The sequence below is a fragment of the Poecilia reticulata genome, linkage group LG17 (genome assembly GCF_000633615.1).
Source record: "Poecilia reticulata strain Guanapo linkage group LG17, Guppy_female_1.0+MT, whole genome shotgun sequence".
Classification (NCBI taxonomy): Eukaryota; Metazoa; Chordata; class Actinopteri; order Cyprinodontiformes; family Poeciliidae; genus Poecilia; species Poecilia reticulata.
In genome coordinates this window covers 1,040,798-1,060,071 of record NC_024347.1, presented here as the reverse complement: position 1 = coordinate 1,060,071, position 19,274 = coordinate 1,040,798, and the positions used below count along the sequence as shown (strand labels likewise).

At 40.6% G+C, this 19,274-nt stretch overlaps 1 long non-coding RNA gene across 1 annotated transcript; it reads left to right on the top strand.

The window, feature by feature from the left end:
• The first annotated feature begins 4,857 nt into the window (after positions 1-4,857).
• On the top strand, positions 4,858-17,100 carry LOC103478880 (uncharacterized). Its single transcript, XR_535868.2, has 4 exons — positions 4,858-5,080; positions 11,958-12,022; positions 16,348-16,446; positions 16,533-17,100. It is a non-coding gene; the product is annotated as an uncharacterized LOC103478880 (long non-coding RNA).
• Positions 17,101-19,274: the final 2,174 nt, after the last annotated feature.

The following is a 19,274-nucleotide window of genomic DNA, read 5'->3' as shown; positions in this document are numbered from 1 at the left end:
CCCCCAAAGATCCCCCTCTGCCGCCAGCATCCCCCAAATATCCCCCTCTGCCGCCGGCACCCTCCAAGGTTCCTGGTGCCGGCGACCCCAAAATATTCCCCCTCTGCCGCTGACATCCCCCAAGGCTCCGGGTGCTGGCGACCCCCAAAATACCCACTCTGCTTCTCGCGTTCCCAAGGCTCCTGGTGATGGGAGGTAATAACACAAGGTAGGATGGATTTTCGGGTAGCACAGATGAACAGAACACTTGCGACCCCAAACTTTCCCCTCTGCTGCCGGAATCCTCCAAAGCTCCTGGTGCTGGCGACCCCCAAAGTTTCCCCTCTGCCACCAGCATCCTCCAAGGCTTCAGAAGGGAGGCCCAGACTTCCCTCTCCCCAGCCACTTCTTCAAGCTCATCCGGGGGAACCCCAATGCAGATCACAATCTGATGAAGCCAACAGGACCACATCACCCGCAAAAAGCAGAGATACGATCCTAAGGCCACCAAAACGWATCCCCTCAACACCTCGGCTGCGCCTAGAAATTCTGTCCATGAAAGTAATGAACATGGACAGACCGGTGACAAAGTGCAACCTTGGCGGAGTCCAACTCTCACCGGAAACGAGCCCAACTTACTGCCGGCAATGCGGACCAAACTCTGACACCGGTCATACAGGGACCTGACGGTCCGTATCAAAGGGCCCGGTACTCCATACTCCCTGAAAACCCCCCACAGGGCCCTGAGGGACACGGTCGAACGCCTTCTCCAAGTCCACAAAACACATGTAGACTGGTTGGGCGAACTCCCATGCACCCTCTAGGACCCTGCTGAGGGTGTAGAGCTGGTCCAGTGTTCCACAACCAGGACGAAAGGGCGACGGGCACCAACAACCTTGCGGCCACAGCTCCTATAAGCCACCTCGGCAATGGAGGCATGGAACATGATCCACTCAGACTCAATGTCCCCCACCTCCCCTGGAACGTGTTCGAAGTTCTGCCGGAGATGGGAGTTAAAGCTCCGTCTCACAGGGGACTCCGCCAGACGTTCCCAGCAGACCCTCACAACACATTTGGGCCTGCCAGRTCTGACCGGCATCTTCCCCCACCACCGGAACCAACTCACCACCAGGTAGTGGTCAGTGGACAGCTCCGCACCTCTCTTCACTCGTGTGTCCAAGACATACGGCCACAGATCTGATGATACGATGACAAAGTCGATCATCGAATCCAGAGTGGAAGTATGTCCAGCCCCTCTCAAGGAGACTGATTCCAGAACCGGAGCCATGCGTCGAGGTAAGACCGACTATTTCCAGCTGGAACCTCACACCAGCTCCGGCTCCTTCCCTACCAGAGAGGAGACATTCCACGTCCCAAGATCCAGCTTCTGCAGCCGAGGATCAGACCGCCAGGGTCCCCTCCCTCGGCCGCCACCCATCACACAATGAAGTCAAAAGATCCACAATGGGACCCAGTATCTTAACGTCCCTGATTTATACATATTGATAAAAACATGCTTGACTCTTTGGAGCATTGTTCGTCCCGTGCTCTCTTCCGTGGTCTCTTCACTTGGAGGGACAAGTCCCTTAGTGCTAGCGGACGCGTCCTGGATGTCTCTGCACTTCTGGACCTGCTTTTCAAGCTCTCTTTTTATTTCTGCCACTCTGGAACAAATGCTGTGATGTTTTTCTTTCAAAGCACACACTTCTTGAAAGAGTTTAATATTCTCTGCTTCAATCTTTTCCACTTCTCTGGACTTCTCACTCAGGGGGGGAGGAGAGGATGTTTTTTTTTAACTTCATTCGCAGACACACTGTACAACAACAGAGTGAAACAATTGTTATGCCTCAAGAAAAACAAATACAGAAAAAGAAAAAGCCAAGGGGCTTCGGTTCCTAACTGTACATTCAAAGCAGTACAGATTTCAATTGCTTTAATAGCTATTTTTTGTCAGTCTTTGATAGTCCAGATATAAAACTTAACTTCATTGTAAAATGCAGCAAAGCATGGCTTTCCCTACCTGGAAAAATTAATATATTTAGCTAGCAACAATAAAGGATTTATGAGAAAGTCAGAATTGTTAATAATCATGCTTTTAGTGAGGCCAAGTAAGACATCTTCCCATAACAGCATAAATTGTGCATCTATATTGTGGATAAAGTCACACAGATTCTGTCAAAAAGCATCAACAACGGGACAGTGCCATAAGTATGAATCACAAAACGTACTATTTACATCAAATTCTTCCTTGAATATAGAATTAATATACACCTCAGAAGGACCGATTTGATTAAATATTTTAATGAAACTTCTTTAATCTTTCTGCATCACTGTACCCCTTTTCCGCTGGATGGAAAAGGTCAGCACAGATAAACAGAACACCTGTCCCAATGCTCAGTGTGCACCCTGCGCCCCTCTATGAAGTGTGCGCCCCTTTATGTGCAGACAAAGTGCACATAAGGGTTTGAGTGCACAAACCCTTACTTAACAGCGGGTAAAAATGTAAGAATTGGGACGGTGCGCCCCTGTGTCGTAACTTCGACATCCAAAATGGCAGGACTGGTCACTGTTCAGGCATTTGTGCTGCTAAAAAGTACAGCTACAACAACAAAAAGAGATTTTAAATGTACAGTAAATGTATATTGGCTTTCCTAGGTCATTGCTGGAGATATTTGGATGTTCAAATGTGTTGTGTTATGACTTGTTGAATACAGTAAATTTAATGTAATCACACATGATGCAAGCCCGGATTTTAGTTTGGGTTTACCGGGGCTGCAGTAAGCCAGCCCTGGCTTACTGAATGTGATTAACAGAACAAAAACTGTTAATCACATTCAAAACTTGAATAAAATAGGGATGATCCCCCCTGCCCCCCACCCCCCACATAGGACCAGTTCAGTTTTGGGCAAGGTGTACCAGATATTATCCTGGGCTCCACAAGGGGTCAGTCATGCCACGTTGGCTCAGTCAGGACTTTTGGAATGACCTAAAATACATAATACATCCACACACATCTGACCATGAAACATAAAAACAAAACTGACACCAAAACTACGGCAGCAGCTACTCCTCTTTTCCTTCACGTCCACAAGAAAACAGAAATGACCAGCAGTTTCCGGTTTCACTTTTATTCTCCTCTTGTCTTCCTCCCACCTGAAAACATTTTAGTTTCAATGCACACCCACCATTTACTTTTCTTTTTTTTCCCCTTCTCCTCCCTGCATTTATCCTCTTCCCAATTCATTCGCCTCGGTCCATCTCTCTGTTCTTGACGTTTATCCTGCAGCGCTCAGCAGTGCTTCTATGTAATTACAGCCCTATGGTCGCTGAGCCTGACATTTTTCTGGCCTGATGCAACTGCAGCTCTGTGTCTGGACTGTGCGAAGACCGTCAGCACCAGTATCTCTTGGCAGATGGAGACTAAAACGTTTCTGGTGGGGCAACCAAAGCTTGGATTGAGAGAGCTCCAGAAAAAAGAGGGGATAAGAATATTGTGGGTTTTCAACCAGGCAGATTGGCGTTATAGGCATTTTCGGTTTTCTGATCTCATATCTTCACTTTATGGAAAGTAGGTGAAAGAAACAAACGACAAATATTTGAAAAAGTGTTGGCCTAATTTCATTTGATCCCTTGCAGCTCCTTTGTCCCATAACCCTGTTTCTAAAGGGGTAGGGTGTAAAGGGAGGTCAAAGGGTCACAACCTGTTTCACCTTTAAAACCAAGATTTTTCATTTATGCTCTTGGATGCAAGGTAGTAAGTTTATATATGAAGAAGCTTATAGTTTCATATTTTTAGTAACACCCTCTCTAAAGTCTAATGTAACATATATAATAATGTAACACCGCACATCACAGTGAGCTGTGAGTATTTTGAATACTTTCACACAGCAATGTAAGTAAAAGATAAAAAAAAATATCTAAGTACCATTTCTCAATTTTAATTATTTCCCACTACATAGTAAGCGATTGTCATATAGTTTTATGTGCAGTGTCTGTTTTTAATTTGTCATATAGGCAACAGTTTATAAAACCCTTTTTTCGTTTATTTTTTCTTTCTTAAAGGGGCAGTGTTACGTAAAATCAGCCTCTCCTTTTTTTTTTTTTTTTAGCTTTTAATCAAGTTATATGTTATTCCCTCATAAAAAATATACATGTTTGAGAAATCCTTTAATCTCCTGTAGTAAAAATAAAGCTGTGCTAAAATGAATATGTTGCTAAAAGGCTAGCAGAGGAGCCATGTTGTGATGACTTCCTGAAGGCGGAGTTTCAGAAAGAGCGGGAGGTTTTTTTTTTTGTTTGTTTTTGTTTTTTTAGAGACAGGCCCAATTTCAAGGCATTAAATTACAATTTCTTTCAAGTCCTGTTTAACATAACATTTTTGTAACAACTGGAGGTAAAATAGTTACTTGATTGAGTTAAAAAAAATGGCACTGTGTTGCCATATAATACTACCTCTTTAAAAATCATTTAAAAAAATGGATGCTGTGGGACTAGTTACTGTTTAAAAATGACGAATAGAGGCAGATGCTTGGTGTTGGGCACTCGCATAAAGTTTTGATAAAAATAAATCAAATTTCAAGCTTTATGATCACAGCAACTGTTTTTAATGTGCGCTTTTGATCTCGTAAACATTTGAGTCGATGAAGCATTTTTGAAGGGAAAAAAAAAAACCCGAAACGCCATAGAAAGACATTTCAGAACTTCTTACATCAAAGAATGCCTAAACTCCCTTCACTTTAAGATAAGTCTGTAGATTTCGTTTTGCTGAAGAAATGACTATTTCGCGGCTGTATCAGCGATTAAAACTGCTTGTTTCAGCTAAAGATTGACTCTCGCTCCAACTTCATTTGAGGAGCGGTGGTTCTGATCCTTCCCAGCTCGCGCGAAATGTCCCACTTCCCAAGAAGCCTCGCGGATCTAGAGACAGATTGCTCAGATCAGTGTTTCTGCAGGTTTGTGTTTCTGCCGCAAACAGCAGCTGGAGGACCACACCGCACCGCACCGCACCGGACCGGACCGGACCACCTGCGCTCCGGGCAGGGCTCGGGCTCGGCTCGGCCGTGTAGCAGCCAGTCCGCTGAGCGAGGCCCGTCTTGTCTTGGTGAGTGGGCAGTAAAAACAATATGTTTTCGCTCTGTAAGCAGACCCTCCCCTCCGACTCCTTTCCTGCCCTCCTCTTCGGTGTAACCACACGGGTTTCTGTGTTAAGAGCTCAGCAGAGAAGCACACCATGCTCCGGTTTCACAGGCAACCTCAGATGTGGCCCTTCTGATCTCTCCATGTGTCACAGACTTTCCTTTAACTGCATTCTCAACGAAGGATTTATATATAATATACTTTGTCTTATTTTTTTTTTCTCAGTCTCTTCCTCTCACAATTGCGCTCATTCACATTAATATCTCCTTGTGCTCTTTATTACTGACAGTATTTCAGCCTGCGTCACGTAATCACGAGTCAGCAAGAACTTGACGCGGAGATGAAAGGCAGCAATATCTCGACAGCAAGTCTTAAAAGTTCAAAATTGATTTGATATTTAATACCCCTCCATCTCCCCTCCTTTCCTTTCCCTGTTTTAATCCCTCCCTGCCCTCATTTTCTCCTCGTTTTTTTTGTGACGACATATATGCACTTATGGAAACCAGATGTTGCCCTTTGCGTCGGACGCAGCGGCGACGGAGAGAGAAGCCCAGAGCGATGCTGTGTGGTAGTTCATTAGCAAGCAGCGGGACATGTGGGAAAAACGGGGAAGCGAGGAGTTTTTTTTTTTTTTTTTTTTATCGTCCCGTTGGCTCGCTGTTGTGGTCTTCATAAGCAAAGCAGTGAATCTGTTCATATCTAGATGTCGGAGCGATGAACGCATACCATTGGGCCAAGGCGAAGGCGAGCGTAATTCAAAAAGTCTGAATCAGGACTTTTTAAAATTGCGATATGTGGCGCTGTTGTTGTGGCATCACAGCTGCACACACATTGAATTGCATACGGTATGCCAGCACGAAGAAGTTCAAGGTTGTAAAAAAAATAAATGATTGAAGGCTGAGCTAATAAGTTGTAGAAGCACATTTTTGCTACTTAGGGCCTCCATACCACCAGAATTGCTCCCAAGAGCACCAAGTTAGCATGATGATACATGTATATTTTCCTAAAACGATGGAAAATTCACTTACATTTTTTTTATTTTTAAACAATTCTAAAACCGTTGCTAGCAAAAGCACCTTGCTAGATATTATATATGTATATGTATATATGAGGGGTTGCCATAAGTGAATATTTTCAGTATTTTATTTTTTTTGTTAAAGATGGAAATATATGAAATGAATGTCATTTTGACGGATTACAGTTTACACTCCTAACTATACTTGGTGCAGAGACTTTCAACTTTACACAGAGTACATCAGAGAGGCAACTAGATGAATTAATAATAATAAAAAAAAGTCCCTTCTGAATGTTGTCTCTGACATGGACACTGACATAATGCATCTTGCTGACCGGAAGCTCACAGCACGTGGAACAGGACTCTTTGCACCATGTCTGGTTGAGCAGTGCGCTCAAAACTTTGGCTGAAGTGGCCCTTTCAACAAGCCTGCAGTACGAACAGAACAGAGAAAACTAAACAAGAATGCTATGTTGTGTTCATCTGCTTATAGTCTAACTGGAGTAATAGCAGCTTGCCTTGTTGAGGAAAGAAATTAAGGTGCAGACGTTAGACTGTAACAGGAGCAGTTACAATTAAACGCCCCAACCCTGATCTGTTCCTATCAATCACACATCCCAGATGATTTGCGCCTGACTCACCCTGCAGTTACAACAAGCAACAAAATGGAGCTGGGAGATGTTAAAAGCTAAAAATGGGAGACGTAGCACTGCTTACTCAAAAGACAGTCTAAAAACGAAAGCAGGAAAATCTTATTTACGGGTTTACTACAGGCTTCTAATTAAAGTCAACCAGTCGGTTTGGATCAGCCTCGGACACAATGTCTTTGGCCTCGGACCGGGTCGGGTTGGACTTTTTAGGTCTGATCTAAACTCTAGTGCAGATTTCTCCTCCAGATGTGGACCAGGAAGACATTGTGAGGTTGTGCGTTCATAATTTGAGTCATTTAATTAAATTTTTATATGTAGTTGTTGGGGTCACAGACTTTGACACAGCAGAAAAAAGTTAGATCTGTTCATCCATTTAGGCCTGTCACAATGACAAGTTTTGCTGGATGATAAATTGCCCCAGTAATTATTGCGATAGACAATAATATTGTTGTTTTGAGACCATTTGCAGGTGATAGAATGATAATGGCATCACGATTCAAAGATCAACAAACTTTAAATTCTAATGAACATTTGACCCTGGAAGTAGAATACATTTTAAATGTTCAGAATTAATAAACAAAACAACAAAAACAACAAATATAATTAATTACAAAGACTGTAAACAAAACTATCCTTTAAAAAAAAAAAACAACTGTTGAAATCAAGACTGAAGGCTTTTTTCATCCAGTTTTTGTTGGAAACGGAGAGAGAAAAACAATGAATCATGCCAAAGGAAATTACTGAGTTTTATTTAATCCATCATGTGATCCATTGATTTATTGCTTAATTTGATCTACATATGCTTTTTGTGTAACTGAATCTGGATTTTTCTGTTCAACTGGTTGAATATTAAATAAATTGTGTAAAAATTAAATGTCACTGAATGGTGAATATTTAAAAATTGACAAGTAAAAATAGAATATGACAGAATTTTTTGGATGCCATTTAATATATATTTTTATATAGAGATTGGTTTTATAGTTGGCACACAAATAACAGATTAATCACCCAGCAAGAAGTTTGGCATGCCCCCACTTTGTCACAACCCGGCTGTTTGACCGTGACAAACAACAAAATAACCCCAACAGACACAAATTTAAGTACAAAAAAGTCTATATAATTTATTAGCTTGTTCATGAGGGGGGAAAAGTGACCCTCTTGGGTGTGCTAGCAGGAACCGGGGTGGCGACCTCCTTCAGGCTCTGGCTGGAAACGAGAAGGAGCAAACACGCAACCTCAGTCGCAGTCTTCTCTCAGCCATTAAGACTCTGGGGTCACCTGCCAGGTGTTCACAGTCAGGCTGAGAACCACAGCCAATCAGGATCTGTAAACAGAGAAAAACACAGACGGGTCCTACCAAAACAAAGATTCTGTCCCCCACAAACCCATGGAAACCGGATCCCATCCCAAATAGTTTAACTCTAAATTACACCACTTAAAAATATGTTTTTCTTTGTTTCATTTTATGGAACAGGGATCTTTATACTTTTACCATTCATAAAATACACGAGTCTACATATTGACTTGATGTGAAGCCACTCACTCCCACCTTTTCCCTAAACCTCCCCCTTCAGTAATCCGGTACCATTGGGAAGCAATTTAAGAAGGACAGGAAAAAGAGACGAGGGACAGATAAGTACAGACATCCGGAGCTCGAGATGAAGTGTCTAAGCCACAACATTACCTGAACCGTTTATCGAATAACAAGCTGGTAAGAGTGTAGAAACAATCTCTGGTTTTATCTTCAAAGCAAGACAGTCGGCTAGCCAATGTTTTCCCTTATAATAAAATTTGCAGACTTTCTCTGAGTTTCGCAGTCCTTTCCCTCTGATCTATCTAACGGGACAGATGACATGAGTGTCTACAGCAACAGCATTATGAGCTTTGAAATCCCCAAAAACTAAGATTTTGTGTTACAACCTAACAAGCCAATGCAGCAGCTTCAGCAGGAATTTAAACTTTTTGATCATTGACATAAGCAGCAATATTCTCAGGTAAGGAGCTTTTAAATTGCTCCCAAATGCTCAAGTAACACGGTTTCTCAAAATGATCCACTTTTAATGCTGAACATCAGAGAGTAAAGTGTGCCATCAAATCCCAGTCTCTTTTTCAGTTTTCCTCCATGTACGAAAATGTTGGCAATAAGCCTCGGGAACCAACCCGTATGCTTTCAACGCCGCTGATTTCACTGCTTCGTAACTCTGAAACTCTGAAGATGGTACTGTGCTCAACCGGTCAACACACTCTGTAACATCAAACGATAAGCGGACTCTGGCCAAATGCGCGCGTCTGCAACCCGCTCAACAAAAGAAACAAAGTCTCAGAGTTCCTGAGTCATTAAGTTTGGGCAGGATTAGCCGGTTACCTAAAATGTTAAAATATTCTGAAGCTGATCTTGCAGTAGACTTTGTTTTGCCACACTCCAACTGGAACATTAATAACTCTTTCTGCTTTTCCAATGTCAAACTGATTATCCATTATCCACTTTGGATCCATTATCCAACACTGATCAATAAAAATGCAGTTCCACTTGTTTTGACATACAGAAAAAAACAAAAATGTATTGGGTGCCTCTAACAAACAGAAAATTATCCCCCGGTATGTTAAGCCTGTCTAATTGAAAACTTAAGCTAACACTAAGCTCTGGTTTTTGCACACGAACACCACTAGTACGGAGAACATGACAATAAAATGTCAATGCCTCTGAACCACGACGTCTCCCAAGCAACTGCTTTAACCCTCGTTTTCCTGCAACACTAGATTAAACAAAGCAATGCGTCCAAAGGGGATGCACTGCTGTGCCTACCAGCGGATTGTTTGCAGCAACATTTAGCAGCACCAGATAAAACATGCCTGATTGAAGCATCACCCCAATAAAACACCCAAGTGGTTTGACGAGTCCCCACTTTGTCACAACCCGGTTATGACAAACAGCGATAAAATAACCCCAACAAACATGTCTATATAATTCACTAACTAGTTCATGAGAGGAAAAAAAAAGTGACCATCTTGGGAGTGGCAGCAGAAACCGGTGTGGCGACCGCCTCCGTCTCTGGTTGGAAACAAAAAGGAGCAAACATGCAACCTCAGTGGCAGCTGTCACTCCGCTTTTAAGACTCTGGGATCTCTGGCCAGGTGCTCCAAGTCAGGCTGATGGCCACAGCCAATCAGGATCCGTAAACAGCGACCAACACAGACTGACTCTACCAAAACAAAGAGGTTGTCACGCTCTGCAACTTAAAATCTAAATAATTTTTTTTTTTTTAGCCTGCTACTCCTGTAAGGTTAAAATCGATAACCAGACTGGCATGATGCAAGCTAATTACAAATGATGTTAATGATAGTTGAGTAGCTTAGGAATGATAAAGCAGCTGGTGTTGACATGTTGAACCCTGAATGAAAATATGCCGAGGGCCCCAAAAAAGTCTTGAACCGGCCCTGTATGTCTCTACCAGGTTTGGATGTCGAAAGGCAGAAACTTTCTGCCCATTGCTCCCATCACAGTTGATGGGAGGGTGCCTGTAAACATTAACTTGCCTAAGGTTCTCAGCTTAATTTAGGTGTGGCCTTTGACTGGGCCATTTTAACACGGAAATATGTTGTGATCTGTTCTATTGTATTGTAGTTCTGCTTGTATGTTTAGGGTTGTCCTGCAGGAAGGTGAATCTCTGCCCCAGTCTCAGTGTTTTTGCACCTTCTAGCAGATTTTCTTCCAAGATTTCAGCAAAACAAAAATCCTTGATTATAATGTGACAAAATTTGAAAGCGTTCAAGTGTTGTGAAGACTTGTTTTTTTAGCGCTGCTGATCTGACATGTAAAGAAATTGTCAAATCTAAATTTCTCCACTTTGCACCTTCTCGGTTTTTCTTCCCAACACAATAATTTCTCTTCATGTTATATAAAGGGTTTGCTCCCATCGGAACTTTACACCCAGTGCAAAGTGCAGCCCCTGTGATGAGCAACAAAAGCAGCCATGCGGGCTTGAATCAATGCCTTCTGGCACATTTTAGCAACGAGAGGTCTGGGCTAAAAACAAATATCTTGAAAGAACGAAGGAGAACGCTGAGATCTGTGGAAGACAGAAATATGTTTGAGTTATGTGGAAGTTTTGTTTTTCCACTCTCAGTTCCATTTGTGTTGCTCGATGGAAAACCAATATGCAGTCACAACGGAAAAATGTATTAGCTATTAATCCCCCCGTTCTTTCTCTGGTAATACGCACCACGAAAAAAAAAAGAAAAAAGAAACTCGAGAGTAATTGTAGAGTGAAATCTCGAGGACCTTATTTCTGTCCGCATAGATTCTGATATGGAAAGTGATCAAAAAGGTGCTTAGACCAGATATTCCTGCTGCATTACGGCAGGAGACACGTGAGTCTGATTACCGAGGGAGGTTCGGGTTTCATTTACGGACCAGCTGCTGGTTTGCAGCCCTGCTGTTGTGCAGGAAATCTCACTTACTCTTCTCACATTGGCTCACAACTAGAGTTGTAGTTCTGTTAAAATGATTTATTATATTTTCTCTTGTAGCGGCTTAAACATCAAGAATGATGATCATTGTGGTATTTGTTGCTACACAAGACTCTTGCATAGTCTCTCAAAAGTATTCATGTCTCTTAAAGGGGCAGTATTACGTGTTTTCAAAAAACATACTTTCATAAAGTGACTCTGATACCTTTCTGTTGTTATAAAAATGCTGCATGTATCAAATATGACTTAAAGGAAATTTGACTTCTTAATTTAACGCCTTGAAACTGGACCTCTGTCTCTTTAAGAAGCTCTTGCTCTTTCTGAAACTCCGCCTTCTCAAAGTCATTACAACTTTACGTGAATGATACAATGGTTCAGATATAATTATCTGTATATGTTAGGCTGCTACAAAATAAAAGAATGTTTAAGGGCTAATTATTAAGTTGGGCAAATATTTTGAGTGCAGTTTCCCCCTAAATAATTGACAAAACCTCCTTTTCTTTAATTTTTCCTTCATGACTTGTTTCCTACATGTAAATTTGAAATGAGAGTCAGTAAAACACATTGCAGCAGATTTCAGAATTTAAAATGCAACCACAGGAGAAAGTAGTTGTGAAATATTTCATCTTTAAATTGAAGAACGTCTCAATTCAACGCACAGTTGCCTCCCTGTGGAAATGTTTTAACTCTTTCCTTGTTTCTTTCAGGTGCATCTCTTGTCTGGGGGAATAACACGCCATGACTAAAGCAACGTGCAAGTTGGCAAGAAAAGGTACCAATCATTCGCTTCCAGAGAAATATTGATCCTGTCACTCTCCATATTCTTTCCGAGAAGTTTAAAAATATTTTGTCTCGTCAAAAAGACGATTTAATTAAAGCGGAGTGCTTTGGGACACCTTGTTTCTTTGGTGCAGGAACAAGAGAAGACAGCACCCGCTCCCTCTTCCGATTTGTTATATGAGTGGCAGAGCTTTAATTGACGTAAATGAGAGCCAGATGCTAAATTTACACCCATGCATCAGGTACTCCCGTTTCCATGATCTCACATCTTTGTCGCTAAGCAGAAAAGTTTTGTAGCAACCGTTCTCTCTGGGTCATTCACTGGGGGATTTACATTAACATCATGGTGGCTTTTATGAGAAACATGAAGCAACAGCAGGACTTTCCCATTCGGAGAGTTTGTTGTCGACCAGGCTGCAGGCTGTTTATGGCCCTACAAAGGAGGCCTGCAGTTCTTGGGAATACAGACACATAAAAAGGAATTTGGGAGTTCAGCTAAATTCGACTGAATGTGTGACAGGATTTGGGTCAGAGCAGACATGTCCATTTGTGTACATGTCAGACTGTTTTTGTTTGTTTGTCTTAACTGAAATTGTTAGGAACAATACAAAAGTATGTATACTTTAATAGCAATGTTTTTTTGCTGTCTTTTTAATAGTTTTAATAGTAAACAGAATCAAAAATATCCAGCAATGTTAACGTGAACTGTTTCTTTTAATAAGATAAGCCAAGACTTTTTTTTTATGTTTTGCTTCTACAAGTATTTACAGATCATTTTCCCTCAAAAAATTGTTTAACTAAACTGTTCCCTGTGTTTATTGTTGAGTAGGTAAAAAAATGCACACAATATTTTTGTTTTTTTTATCTAAAAGAAATGTATGTGGCCCTCGAACACCTGAGAGTATGACGTGAAGATGCCTTGTATGAAGAGATGTAAAAATTCTATATTTTAAACATAGATAAAGGAAAGACAAAACTATTTATGTAATGAGGAGCAGAAATTTATAGAGTCCCAAAAATCTGGCTGCCTTCATGTTACTTTGGAATACAAATTCATATCGTAACTCTGCACCCCTTAATCTTTGTGACTGTTTATCAGGTTACAATCACAAATATCAATGTTTGAGGAAAAATCATGAAAAGTCATAGATTAAATTACAAATTTGTAAACCATTTAAATTACATAGAGGCATCCACCAGTGCTGTCCTCTGCTTTTTGATCTGGCCTTAGAGCCCCTCACCATTTCACTGTGTACAAGTAAGGAGAGATATGTGGCATTTAGAGGAACATAAGGTGTCGCTTTACGCAGACGACCTTTTGCTTTTTATTTCCAAGCTATCAGCTTTGTTCTTTTCCACCTCATTCTGTTGAGCCAGTTTGGTCAGCTTCCTGGGTATGAGCTGAACCTTACTAAAGGTGAGCTTTTTCCTTAAAGTAGAAAAGCAAATATGTCAGATTTCACTAATCTGCCATTCAGAATTGACAGACAAAAATTTAAATATCTGGGTATTACAGTGACAGAAAATTTGACTCCTCTGTGAAACCAAGTGAAAGGATTTCTCACAAAATGGTTACCGCTTTCCATATACTCTTTAATGAGCTTAATTTGATTATTTTCGTCCTATATTTGCCCTAGGTAATTGCCCAAGACTTAACAATATACATTTTCAAATACCTAAAGGGGAGCGGGGAAGGTTTACTCTTGCCAATTTATGATGTTATGATTGGACTACCAACCTTAGATGTTTAGTGTTTGGGTATTTTCCTCATAATTTGAGCCCTGACTGGGTGAATTACACAGCGACAACAATTCAACTCAAAAATACTTTATTGATCCCAAAATGGAAATTAAGTAATACATTCATACCGGCTGTCCTCTGCTCTCTTTTCATCTTTTCCATTTTAAATCCAGTCATGAAACATCCACTGAAAACATGGGGGCAAGTTTAAAAATACTTTAAACTCCATAATATTTTCCCTTGTAAGACCAATTGCACTCAACCATTTCTTTAAACCATCTGTCCGGGATGCGGTGTTCCTAGAGTGGCACAGGAAGGATCTTACTCATTTTACGGACCTTTTCATAGGGAAGAAATTAGCATCATCTGAACAACTTGAACAACAAATATGGTCTACCACAATCCCACTTTTTCAGGTATTAACAAGCCAGAGGCCCATCTTTCAGGCTTGGTTTCTCTGCCAGAGTCGACATCATTGGACTTCATCCTACTATTGGACCCGACCCGTAAAGGACTCATGTCGTGGCTTTACAATAAAACGCTAAACATGACATAGACCTTCTCACCAAACTCAAAACTTTATGGGAAGAGGACTTTCCAGCTGGAGACATCTATATTCAAACTTGTTTATTGAAAACGTGAGCGTCCGCCAACGTCTCGTTCCGTTTAAAGCAGTACGTAGACCCCGCTTCTCCAAATGCAAACTGTCTTGTTCAGTTCTGGTACCAGTGTTTTTCCTATGCTGTCCAGGTTCCTCAGAGTGGCAATAACACCTTTCCCTGTCTTGGCTCTTTTTGGCATCAGTGGTGAGGAGTTGCCTTTACCAGTCTCTAAAACACAGGCATTGTTGTTTTGTTCTCTGTTTTGTTCTAATCAGATGGAGGGGTGTTGCTCTTCCAACTTACAAGCATTATTTATATGACCTTATGACACGCTTGAGACTGGAAAAAATAAGATGTTTTCTTCAACACTCCCCTGGGAAATTAAAAAAACAAACAACAAAAAAAAAGTTCGGGACTCCTTTCTTGACGCATTTCAAAATATACAATAATATTTCAGGTAAATTTGTTTTTAATAAAATGTGCTCCATTCTTGTGAGGAGTAGGGATGCAGCGGGCAGTGACCTGGGCAGGAGTGAACGAGGTTATTTTGTAGAGATTATTGTGTTGTAGTCTGTCTTTGTTTGAGTATGTAGTTTAAATAGACTATATATCTGACTCCTCTTTTCTGTATGTATAAAAGAAAAAAACTTTAATAAAAAAAACATCGATTTAAAAAAAGTTATTCAGCTAGACATTTGCTGGCTATAAATTACTTTACTTCTTAAAGAGCTTGAATGAAAACATTTCTGGTACTCAACGTGAATTTAAAGTCATTTTTATAGTAGCTTATTTTCTAATTAGAACTGTCAATCGATTACAAATTTTAATCAGATTAATCAAACGCTGTGATTAATCACAATTAATCCCTAACTTTGTAAGGTTGTTGGTGGTTCTTGCTGTTATGGTCCCTCTTTCTGTCACACTCAAACCAATTAAAATGCAAACAGTTATCAGATTTTTTTTAATTTTTGTACCAGATGGCAGGTAATGCAGTTTCATGGTACTTAACAGCAACTAAGGAAAACTTACTCCACTACATATTCGTACAAGTACATAGTATAGTAAACCTGTTCAGGGGGCAACTGAAAGATAGCATGAACAGCTCTGGAAAAAATTAAGAGACCACTTAAAATAATCAGTTTCTCAGATTTTACTTTTTATATGTATATGTTTGAGTAAAATGAAATTCTCTCCTTTATTTTATGAACCACTGACATCGTGTCTCTGAAATTGAAAGCAAAAATTTAGTATTTAGTTGCAGAAAATGAGAAATAATGAAAAATATGCAGCACTTTCTGACCTCAAATAATGCAAAGAAAACAAGTTCAAATTCATTTGGAAGCAACAAAACTAATGTTTTAACTCAGGAAGAGTTCAGAAGTGAACATTTGTTGGAATAACCATCAGGTTTTCAATAGTGTTCAGTCTCTTAATTTTTTCCAAAGCTGTATTTCATTTTCCACTTCTTGGATGCCCCACGCCTTTCTGATGCCACCCTGGGCAATTGCCCATATTGCCCATATCAAAAACCTGACTTCCCCACATGCTGCTGTCACCGAGGTAACCCTCAGTGGAAGAGAAGCTATAAGGTAAAAAAAAAAAGATAGTTTGATTAATTGGCGTTATGTAATATTAAAGCATTAAAACCTCCAGATTAGTTGTATATGTTAGCATTGACACGTGCTGTATTTGAAATTTTTACTGCAATAAGTACATTGAGATTTTCTTAAGATGTCCAGTCCAACATTTCAGTCTGCAGAGTTGCATCTGGTTAAAATGGGAGTGGAGATGGCTAAAAGAGTCCCGGACATAGTGGTGAGATCCTTTTGTTGGGCTTTGTGAAAAGAAAAGAAAAAAAAGCAATGAGTCATTTCCCGGACAATAAAAAAAAGTTCTCCAGTTACACACAAAGAAATGAAGAGAGAAGACTGTAGGGAAGAATTATGCTGAAGCAATTCTTTTCTTCACTCTGCAGAGTCAGCTGGGAAAGGGTAGAAAACATCAAATGTTGACCCTCAGTGAAACGTCTGACTTGTTTGCAAGCCACAGAGGACTGAGACGAAGACGATCCATGGTGAAAGAAAGTGCTCTAAACCCTGCCTGGAAGAAAGAACATTTTAAAAAGCTACTAAAATCCCTTATTGTTTTCTGTTTTCATAGTCTAAGGGATCCCATCCCCCATCGCCTCATCGCTCCGTCCTGCTGAGTGTCTGGCTCACATGATGCAGTCGGAATTCCAGATGTTGCTCATGGAATTCTGCTCCATCTCTGGCCTCCAAATCTCTGGCCCCTCTCACTCCTCCTTCCTCTCCCCCCTAAAATGCCTCGTGACTCTCCTCTCCAAAACACTGCAGAGAAGTGAACCAAAAAAAATAAAAAATGGGTGCCCTAAATCTTTCTTGCGCAATTGGAAAATTACCTCATCATTGTAGCAGCGTGATACCCCCCTTTCTGTAATAATCGCATATCATCGAGGCGTTTTAACGCCCTCCCCAGCCTACCGACCCAACTCTTTGTGGCAACTGTAATGTATGTGTGGAAGTTGTTTGGAGAGTGGGTCATTAAGAAGAGGGGTGCCGCCTAAGTTTACTGTTGGAGCCTTTATTGGATCACAATGTTAGGTTGCGTAAACACACAGTGCATAACGCGCAAAACACATTGGCTTGCAAAATTACTCAAACCACTTTATTCTTTTTGACATTATGTCCACAACCTCAAATATTGTGGATGTAGACCGACATAAAGTCATGTGTTTGATGCCTTACCCCTCCTTTATCCTCTTTTGACAAAATGGTGCCAGGTTCTGGCCAGCTGTTCCTCAGTATAGCTCTTACATCAGGTCAAGATCTGCTGGTTCTGGTTGGTTCTTCCCAAGTCGGGAATTTTTGGCAAAATGATACCTTTGTCAAAAATCCCCTGGATCTGGAGAACCTAGAGGGGGGAACTAGTGACCCTCTTTCGACGACTTATCTCTTCTTACCCTCATTAGGGCCCGGCCCTCCCTAACCTGGCCATTCGGAAAGATTATTTGGCTAACTTTGAAAAATTTTAGATCCTTAACCCAAGGTCACAGCAGGATCACCTGAAAGACCTATCTTTCATGACCTTTATGTCCCTATTTCAGAATTTTTTGAACCTACAGTGAGACCGTGACAGACCACCAAAGTTTTCTTTATGCAAAGTTGCCTACTAGCGGAATTCACTGATGCGTTACAGTACCTAAAATTGCCACCAGATGGCGTCGGGATATTTGGGTATACATTTAAATGGCACATTTGGGAAGTGGTCTTTGGGGACTTTTGCCATGCATTGAGTGGGTTGCCATGCGTTTCATAGGGGATGAAACGGGATATTTGGGAAAATGACTATCAGCCAGCCATCCAGAGTGTTGCAGACATTTGGGAAGAACCACCCAGAAGTACTGGGTGTAGAGACTGGGCTTAACCTTTACCCATCCTTACCACAACACAATTTTTGGGGATTAAAAAGGAGTTGAAAACAGGGTTCATTGATAAAGTGTGCCAGACACCAATTTTTTAAACGGGTTTTATGTCAGCACTACCTAGCTATCATAACTTAAAGTTACTTCTTACCTTCTTTTGACACCTTCTCCCTTCTTCCTTTAATGAGAATATGTGAAACAAAGTTGAGTTAATCTACTTATAGTAGTCTAAATAGAGGAGTATGTTGCTTACTCTGTTGAGCAAAGAAAGCCATTAAAAGGTAAAAAAGTTCACTGCACAATGTGCACACAGCTCCATTTTGCTCCGCTCCTATCAGTCACACATCCCAGAAGATTTGCACTTGACTCACTCTGCTGTTACAACAAGCGACAAGATGGAGGTGGAAGGTGTTGAACAAAAGCTAAAATCAGGTGAAATTACACTGCTAACTCAAATTATGATCTAAAAACTAAAGTACCTAAAATAATATGTGGGATTTACTTTGGGCTCAGGTCTTAAATTAATGTTAATTAGTCGGTTGGATCAGGTTCTGGCTAAGTTGGATTGGATGTTTTTAGGCCCGATCTAAGCTCTATTGTATGGTTTAAACTTTGAGTTGATAATGGAGTATTTGCATGCTTTTACGAGTACCAGTGCTGGTATGCTGGTATTGACCCAATTCTTTAACCCAGATTTTCTCAGAAGTCAACTAAATCATAAATAGAGCCCACCTGTTTGATAAAGAACATTAAAGAACTGCTCTTAGCTAGCAAGAACTAGAATTAGCATCATGTTACTGTCGAATTGTCTCTAAATGTTGCTTATGTGTGCAAAGGTTGTTTTTTTTGCAGCCTCTCACTGCATCCACTGGACACAGTGTGGGATAAGATCATTTGTATTTGTACAATAACTAAATAAAGCATTCTGATTCTGAAGAAGATCAAGAAACAAACCAGACATTCAGGTTAGGGAGAAAGTTGAGTGTTTACTATTATATGAAGTAACAATAAAATATATGAAAGCTTGTGGCTGTAAGAGTAAAAAGGGGTAAAACACTTATGTAAGGCCCTGTAACACATTCATAACTTGGCAAAACAAAAATATGTGCATCTGTATTACTGTCTTTTTTATTTTCTACATTTAATCACTGGTTTATTCAAAATAGACAAACTTTTGACTTATTTTTAAATTCTGGATTCAAGCGTTAAGTCACACAGAAAACAAAGTCCTCCGTCTTTTCAGCGTCCTCATTATCCTGTGCTTGCATTCCACGAACTGTCCCCATAAGCATGGAAAGGCAAGGACACACACACACACTTTCTCTCTCTTTTTGTCTCTTTAATTGTATAGTTTAGATATGTTTTTCTGCTGTGCAGCAACGAGGTTTATACAATGGTCCTCATCCCTGTTTCTACTTAAGATTTGGATTCGCTCGGCATTTTCCAACCCAGTTAAAGTT